Below are 9,432 nucleotides of genomic sequence, written 5' to 3' on the forward strand. Positions count from 1 at the left end.
CCTACCTGTGTCCTTATCCCTCCTACCTGTGTCCTCATCCTTCTTACCGGTGTCTTTATCCTGCCTACCTAACTACCTGTGCCCTCATCCTACCTACCTGTGTCTTTATCCTTCTTACCTACCTACCTGTGCCCTCATCCTACCTACCTGTGTCTTTATCCTTCTTACCTACCTACCTGTGTCCTCATCCTTCTTACCGGTGTCTTTATCCTACCTACCTAACTACCTGTGCCCTCATCCTTCTTACCGGTGTCTTTATCCTACCTACCTAACTACCTGTGCCCTCATCCTACCTACCGGTGTCTTTATCCTACCTACCTAACTACCTGTGCCCTCATCCTTCTTACCGGTGTCTTTATCCTACCTACCTAACTACCTGTGCCCTCTTCCTTCCTACCTGTGCCCTCATCCTTCCTACCTGTGCCCCCTCCTACCTACCTGTGTCCTTATCCCTCCTACCTGTGTCCTCATCCTTCTTACCGGTGTCTTTATCCTACCTACCTAACTACCTGTGCCCTCATCCTACCTACCTGTGTCTTTATCCTTCTTACCTTCCTACCTGTGTCCTCATCCTACCTACCGGTGTCTTTATCCTACCTACCTAACTACCTGTGCCCTCATCCTACCTACCGGTGTCTTTATCCTACCTACCTAACTACCTGTGCCCTCATCCTTCCTACCGGTGTCTTTATCCTTCTTACCTACCTACCTGTGCCCTCATCCTACCTACCTGTGTCCTCACCCTACCTACCTGTGCCCTCATCCTTCCTACCGGTGTCTTTATCCTACCTACCTAACTACCTGTGCCCTCATCCTACCTACCTGTGCCCTCATCCTTTCTACCTGTGCCCTCATCCTTCCTACCTGTGCCCTCATCCTTTCTACCTGTGCCCTCATCCCTCCTACCTGTGTCCTCATCCTTTCTACCTGTGCCCTCATCCTTCCTACCTGTGCCCTCATCCTACCTACCTGTGCCCTCATCCTTCCTACCTGTGCCCTCATCCTTCCTACCTGTGCCCTCATCCTTCCTACCTGTGCCCTCATCCTTCCTACCTGTGCCCTCATCCTTCTTACCGGTGTCTTTATCCTACCTACCTAACTACCTGTGCCCTCATCCTTCTTACCGGTGTCTTTATCCTACCTACCTAACTACCTGTGCCCTCATCCTTCTTACCGGTGTCTTTATCCTACCTACCTAACTACCTGTGCCCTCATCCTTCCTACCTGTGCCCCCTCCTACCTACCTGTGTCCTTATCCCTTCTACCTGTGTCCTCATCCTTCTTACCGGTGTCTTTATCCTACCTACCTAACTACCTGTGCCCTCATCCTACCTACCGGTGTCTTTATCCTACCTACCTAACTACCTGTGCCCTCATCCTACCTACCGGTGTCTTTTTCCTACCTACCTAACTACCTGTGCCCTCATCCTTCCTACCGGTGTCTTTAGCCTTCTTACCTAAATACCTGTGCCCTCATCCTACCTACCTGTGCCCTCATCCTACCTACCTGTGTCCTCATCCTACCTACCTGTGCCCTCATCCTTCCTACCGGTGTCTTTATCCTACCTACCTAACTACCTGTGCCCTCATCCTACCTACCTGTGCCCTCATCCTACCTACCTGTGCCCTCATCCTTTCTACCTGTGCCCTCATCCTTTCTACCTGTGCCCTCATCCCTCCTACCTGTGTCCTCATCCTTTCTACCTGTGCCCTCATCCTTCCTACCTGTGTCCTTATCCTTCCTACCTGTGTCCTTATCCCTCCTACCTGTGTCCTTATCCCTCCTACCTGTGTCCTTATCCTTCCTACCTGTGTCCTTATCCTTCCTACCTGTGTCCTTATCCCTCCTACCTGTGTCCTTATCCCTCCTACCTGTGTCCTTATCCTTCCTACCTGTGCCCTTATCCTTCCTACCTGTGTCCTTATCCCTCCTACCTGTGTCCTTATCCTTCCTACCTGTGTCCTTATCCCTCCTACCTGTGTCCTTATCCCTCCTACCTGTGTCCTTATCCTTCTTACCTGTGTCCTTATCCCTCCTACCTGTGCCCTCATCACTCCTACCTGTGCCCTCATCCTTCCTACCTGTGTCCTTATCCTTCCTACCTGTGTCCTTATCCCTCCTACCTGTGTCCTTATCCCTCCTACCTGTGTCCTTATCCTTCCTACCTGTGCCCTTATCCTTCCTACCTGTGTCCTTATCCCTCCTACCTGTGTCCTTATCCTTCCTACCTGTGCCCTTATCCTTCCTACCTGTTCTCTCATCCTTCCTACTTGTGTCCTCATCCTTCCTACCTGTGTCCTCATCCCTCCTACCTGTGTCCTTATCCCTCCTACCTGTGTCCTTATCCCTCCTACCTGTGTCCTTATCCTTCCTACCTGTGTCCTTATCCTCCTACCTGTGTCCTTATCCTTCCTACCTGTGTCCTTATCCCTCCTACCTGTGTCCTTATCTTGTGTCCTTATCCCTCCTACCTGTGTCCTTATCCCTCCTACCTGTGTTCTTATCCTTCTTACCTGTGTCCTTATCCCTCCTACCTGTGCCCTCATCACTCCTACCTGTGCCCTCATCCTTCCTACCTGTGCCCTCATCCTTTCTACCTGTGTCCTTATCCCTCCTACCTGTGTCCTTATCCCTACTACCTGTGCCCTCATCCTTCCTACCTGTGTCCTTATCCCTCCTACCTGTGTCCTTATCCCTCCTACCTGTGTCCTTATCCCTCCTACCTGTGTCCTTATCCTTCCTACCTGTGCCCTCATCCTTCTTACCTGTGTCCTCATCCGTATGCCCTCATCTTTTCTACTTGTTCTCTCATCCTTCCTACCTGTGCCCTTATCCTTCCTACCTGTGTCCTTATCCCTCCTACCTGTGTCCTTATCCTTCCTACCTGTGTCCTTATCCCTCCTACCTGTGTCCTTATCCTTCCTACCTGTGTCCTTATCCCTCCTACCTGTGTCCTTATCCTTCCTACCTGTGTCCTTATCCTTCCTACCTGTGTCCTTATCCCTCCTACCTGTGTCCTTATCCTTCCTACCTGTGTCCTCATCCTCCTACCTGTGCCCTCATCACTCCTACCTGTGTCCTTATCCTTCCTACCTGTGTCCTTATCCTTCCTACCTGTGTCCTTATCCCTCCTACCTGTGTCCTTATCCCTCCTACCTGTGTCCTTATCCTTCCTACCTGTGCCCTTATCCTTCCTACCTGTGTCCTTATCCCTCCTACCTGTGTCCTTATCCTTCCTACCTGTGTCCTTATCCCTCCTACCTGTGTCCTTATCCCTCCTACCTGTGTCCTTATCCTTCTTACCTGTGTCCTTATCCCTCCTACCTGTGCCCTCATCACTCCTACCTATGCCCTCATCCTTCCTACCTGTGTCCTTATCCCTCCTACCTGTGTCCTTATCCCTCCTACCTGTGTCCTTATCCTTCCTACCTGTGTCCTTATCCTTCCTACCTGTGTCCTTATCCTTCCTACCTGTGTCCTTATCCCTCCTACCTGTGTCCTTATCCCTCCTACCTGTGTCCTTATCCTTCCTACCTGTGTCCTTATCCCTCCTACCTGTGTCCTTATCCCTCCTACCTGTATCCTTATCCTTCCTACCTGTGCCCTTATCCCTCCTACCTGTGTCCTTATCCTTCCTACCTGTTCTCTCATTCTTCCTACCTGTGTCCTCATCCTTCCTACCTGTGTCCTCATCCCTCCTACCTGTGTCCTTATCCCTCCTACCTGTGTCCTTATCCCTCCTACCTGTGTCCTTATCCTTCCTACCTGTGTCCTTATCCTTCCTACCTGTGTCCTTATCCTTCCTACCTGTGTCCTTATCCCTCCTACCTGTGTCCTTATCCTGTGTCCTTATCCCTCCTACCTGTGTCCTTATCCCTCCTACCTGTGTTCTTATCCTTCTTACCTGTGTCCTTATCCCTCCTACCTGTGCCCTCATCACTCCTACCTGTGCCCTCATCCTTCCTACCTGTGCCCTCATCCTTTCTACCTGTGTCCTTATCCCTCCTACCTGTGTCCTTATCCCTCCTACCTGTGTCCTTATCCCTACTACCTGTGCCCTCATCCTTCCTACCTGTGTCCTTATCCCTCCTACCTGTGACCTTATCCCTCCTACCTGTGACCTTATCCCTCCTAGCTGTGTCCTTATCCCTCCTACCTGTGTCCTTATCCCTCCTACCTGTGTCCTTATCCTTCCTACCTGTGCCCTCATCCTTCTTACCTGTGTCCTCATCCGTATGCCCTCATCTTTTCTACTTGTTCTCTCATCCTTCCTACCTGTGCCCTTATCCTTCCTACCTGTGTCCTTATCCCTCCTACCTGTGTCCTTATCCCTCCTACCTGTGTCCTTATCCTTCCTACCTGTGTCCTTATCCCTCCTACCTGTGTCCTTATCCTTCCTACCTGTGTCCTTATCCCTCCTACCTGTGTCCTTATCCCTCCTACCTGTGTCCTTATCCTTCCTACCTGTGCCCTCATCCTTCTTACCTGTGTCCTCATCCGTATGCCCTCATCTTTTCTACTTGTTCTCTCATCCTTCCTACCTGTGCCCTTATCCTTCCTACCTGTGTCCTTATCCCTCCTACCTGTGTCCTTATCCCTACTACCTGTGCCCTCATCCTTCCTACCTGTGTCCTTATCCCTCCTACCTGTGTCCTTATCCCTCCTACCTGTGTCCTTATCCCTCCTACCTGTGTCCTTATCCCTCCTACCTGTGTCCTTATCCTTCCTACCTGTGCCCTCATCCTTCTTACCTGTGTCCTCATCCGTATGCCCTCATCTTTTCTACTTGTTCTCTCATCCTTCCTACCTGTGCCCTTATCCTTCCTACCTGTGTCCTTATCCCTCCTACCTGTGTCCTTATCCTTCCTACCTGTGTCCTTATCCTTCCTACCTGTGTCCTTATCCCTCCTACCTGTGTCCTTATCCTTCCTACCTGTGTCCTTATCCCTCCTACCTGTGTCCTTATCCTTCCAACCTGTGTCCTTATCCCTCCTACCTGTGCCCTTATCCTTCCTACCTGTGCCCTTATCCTTCCTACCTGTGTCCTTATCCCTCCTACCTGTGTCCTTATCCTTCCTACCTGTGTCCTTATCCCTCCTACCTGTGTCCTTATCCTTCCTACCTGTGTCCTTATCCCTCCTACCTGTGTCCTTATCCTTCCTACCTGTGTCCTTATCCTTCCTACCTGTGTCCTTATCCCTCCTACCTGTGTCCTTATCCTTCCTACCTGTGTCCTTATCCCTCCTACCTGTGTCCTTATCCCTCCTACCTGTGCCCTTATCCCTCCTACCTGTGTCCTCATCCTTCCTACCTGTGTCCTTATCCTTCCTACCTGTGTCCTTATCCCTCCTACCTGTGTCCTTATCCTTCCTACCTGTGTCCTTATCCCTCCTACCTGTGTCCTTATCCTTCCTACCTGTGTCCTTATTCCTCCTACCTGTGTCCTTATCCCTCCTACCTGTGTCCTTATCCTTCCTACCTGTGCCCTCATCCCTCCTACCTGTGTCCTTATCCTTCCTACCTGTGTCCTTATTCCTCCTACCTGTGTCCTTATCCCTCCTACCTGTGTCCTTATCCTTCCTACCTGTGTCCTTATCCCTCCTACCTGTGCCCTTATCCCTCCTACCTGTGTCCTTATCCTTCCTACCTGTGCCCTCATCCTTCCTACCTGTGTCCTCATCCTTCCTACCTGTGTCCTCATCCCTCCTACCTGTGTCCTTATCCTTCCTACCTGTGCCCTCATCCTTCCTACCTGTGCCCTCATCCTTCCTACCTGTGCCCTCATCCTTCCTACCTGTTTCCTTATCCTTCCTACCTGTGTCCTCATCCTTCCTACCTGTGTCCTCATCCCTCCTACCTGTGTCCTTATCCCTCCTACCTGTGCCTTTATCCTACCTACCTGTGTCCTCATCCTTCCTACCTGTTTCCTTATCCTTCCTACCTGTGCCCTCATCCTTTCTACCTGTGCCCTCATCCTTTCTACCTGTGCCTTTATCCTACCTACCTGTGTCCTCATCCTTCCTACCTGTGTCCTTATCCTTTCTACCTGTGTCCTTATCCCTCCTACCTGTGTCCTTATCCTTCCTACCTGTGTCCTTATTCTTTCTACCTGTGTCCTTATCCCTCCTACCTGTGTCCTTATCCTTCCTACCTGTGCCCTCATCCTTCCTACCTGTGCCCTCATCCTTTCTACCTGTGTCCTTATCCCTCCTACCTGTGTCCTTATCCTTCCTACCTGTTTCCTTATCCTTCCTACCTGTGCCCTCATCCTTCCTACCTGTGTCCTTATCCCTCCTACCTGTGTCCTTATCCTTCCTACCTGTGTCCTTATCCTTTCTACCTGTGTCCTTATCCCTCCTACCTGTGTCCTTATCCTTCCTACCTGTGCCCTCATCCTTCCTACCTGTGCCCTCATCCTTTCTACCTGTGTCCTTATCCCTCCTACCTGTGTCCTTATCCTTCCTACCTGTTTCCTTATCCTTCCTACCTGTGCCCTCATCCTTTCTACCTGTGCCTTTATCCTACCTACCTGTGTCCTCATCCTTCCTACCTGTGCCCTCATCCTTTCTACCTGTGTCCTTATCCCTCCTACCTGTGTCCTTATCCTTCCTACCTGTGTCCTTATCCTTCCTACCTGTGTCCTTATCCCTCCTACCTGTGCCCTCATCCTTCCTACCTGTGTCCTCATCCTTCCTACCTGTGTCCTTATCCCTCCTACCTGTTCTCTCATCCCTCCTACCTGTGCCCTTATCCCTCCTACCTGTGTCCTTATCCCTCCTACCTGTGTCCTTATCCCTCCTACCTGTGTCCTTATCCTTCCTACCTGTGTCCTTATCCCTCCTACCTGTGTCCTTATCCCTCCTACCTGTGTCCCTATCCTTCCTACCTGTGTCCTTATCCCTCCTACCTGTGTCCTTATCCTTCCTACCTGTGTCCTCATCCCTCCTACCTGTGTCCTTATCCCTCCTACCTGTGTCCTTATCCCTCCTACCTGTGTCCTTATCCTTCCTACCTGTGTCCTCATACCTCCTACCTGTGCCCTCATCCTTTTTACCTGTGTCCTTATCCCTCCTACCTGTGCCCCCTCCTATCTGTGCCCTCATCCTTCCTACCTGTGCCCTCATCCCTCCTACCTGTGCCTTTATCCTACCTACCTGTGTCCTTATCCTTCCTACCTGTGCCCTCATCCTTCCTACCTGTGTCCTCATCCTTCCTACCTGTGTCCTTATCCTTCCTACCTGTGTCCTCATCACTCCTACCTGTGCCCCCTCCTACCTGTGCCCTCATCCTTCCTACCTGTGCCCCCTCCTACCTGTGCCCTCATCCTTCCTACCTGTGCCCCCTCCTACCTGTGCCCTCATCCTTCCTACCTGTGCCCCCATACCTCTTTCCTGCTTTGTGAGGCGTTGCATTTAGTATTAGGAGATTTTGTTCTTAGAATAGCATTTAGGTTATTATCACCACGTAAGCCAATTTTAGATCCAACTCAGTGAATCATTATTCATAGTTTATCGTTTTACTTACGTTTTAATTTTTAATTATTTATCTCAGAGTTTTACTATGACGTTAGCGTTGTTTGTGTGTTACATATGGGTCCGGATTTAGGTCCCGATGGACTAACACTGTTGTGGGGAGTGACGAGGCCAGGATCTGCGGCGGAAGACATAGATTTCCTGGACTCTTTGTTGGAACTGCAGCGGTCGGCTTGCGTGATCACATGGGTCACGTAGCTGACCGATGGTGTCGCAGTTGATCCGATGCTACAGCCTAGGAAGCAGCTCAGACCAGTAATGCAGCAGGAGGTGTGACACCCCCCGTTGCATTATCATATTAGCGCTGTCGCTACTGCTTCCATGTACGCAGCATAAGTACTGTATGTGATACATGTATGAGATTCATGTCTCACGTATGTATACAGGGCCATATTAAGGCCTATGTGGGCCCCCGGGCAACAAATTTGCGTGGTCCGCCTCTATCAAAACAGTGATATGGTGGTGATGTTATACAAAAAGTATAATGGTATATAAGGGGGGATTATGGTGACATACCTGCAGTAGGGATGCCGGCACTCGAAATCCGGCACTGGAATCCCGGCCCGCGGCCAGAACACCGGCGCTAAAATACCCAAAATCCCTCTCAATGCCGATGCTGGAAATTCTGACTACCAGCTCCTGATCGTAAATATGCCGTGCGCAGGGGCATTTTGGGAGGGGAGGGGACCCGCGTGCAGTGGACATTTACAGTGCGCATGCGCAAATCACTCTGTAATCTATTTTCTCTTTCTCTGACGTCCTAGTGGATGCTGGGAACTCCGTAAGGACCATGGGGAATAGACGGGCTCCGCAGGAGACTGGGCACTCTAAAAGAAAGATTAGGTACTATCTGGTGTGCACTGGCTCCTCCCTCTATGCCCCTCCTCCAGACCTCAGTTAGAATCTGTGCCCGGCCAGAGCTGGGTGCTCCTAGTGGGCTCTCCTGAGCTTGCTAGAAAGAAAGTATTTATAAGGTTTTTTATTATCAGTGAGATCTGCTGGCAACAGACTCACTGCTATGTGGGACTGAGGGGAGAGAAGCAAACCTACCTGCTTGCAGCTAGCTTGTGCTTCTTAGGCTACTGGACACCATTAGCTCCAGAGGGTTCGAACACAGGGCCTGACCTCGATCGTCCTATCCCGGAGCCGCGCCGCCGTCCCCCTTGCAGAGCCAGAAGACAGAAGAGAAGCGATGAAATCGGCGGCAGAAGACTCCTGTCTTCATTAAGGTAGCGCACAGCACCGCAGCTGTGCGCCATTGCTCCCACAGCACACCACACACTCCGGTCACTGTAGGGTGCAGGGCGCTGGGGGGGGGGGGGGGGGGGTGCCCTGGGCAGCAATAAAAATACCTTTGGCATAAAAATACACATAATACAGTCTGTGACTGTATATGTGTAAAACCCCCGCCATTTTTAGTCAGAAACAGGACAGAAGCCCGCCGCTGAGGGGGCGGGTCCTTCTTCCTCAGCACACCAGCGCCATTTTCTCTTCACAGCTCCGCTGGAAGGAAGCTCCCCAGGCTCTCCCCTGCAGTATCCTGGTACACAAAGGGTGAAAAGAGAAGGGGGGGGCACATAAATTTAGGCGCAAAAATTGTATATACAGCAGCTACTGGGTAAACACTGAGTTGTAGTGTAATCCCTGGGTTATATAGCGCTGGGGTGTGTGCTGGCATACTCTCTCTTTGTCTCTCCAAAGGGCCTTGTGGGGGAACTGTCCTCAAATAGAGCATCCCCTGTGTGTGTGGTGTGTCGGTACGCGTGTGTCGACATGTCTGAGGTAAAAGGCTCCTCTAAGGAGGTGATAGAGCGGATATGTGTGTGAGATGGTGTCTCCGTCGACAACGCCGACACCTGTTTGGATATGTACAAGTGCTAAGGTGAATTTATTGCACAA

This window comes from Pseudophryne corroboree, chromosome 7 (assembly GCF_028390025.1).
Source record: "Pseudophryne corroboree isolate aPseCor3 chromosome 7, aPseCor3.hap2, whole genome shotgun sequence".
Classification (NCBI taxonomy): domain Eukaryota; kingdom Metazoa; phylum Chordata; class Amphibia; order Anura; family Myobatrachidae; genus Pseudophryne; species Pseudophryne corroboree.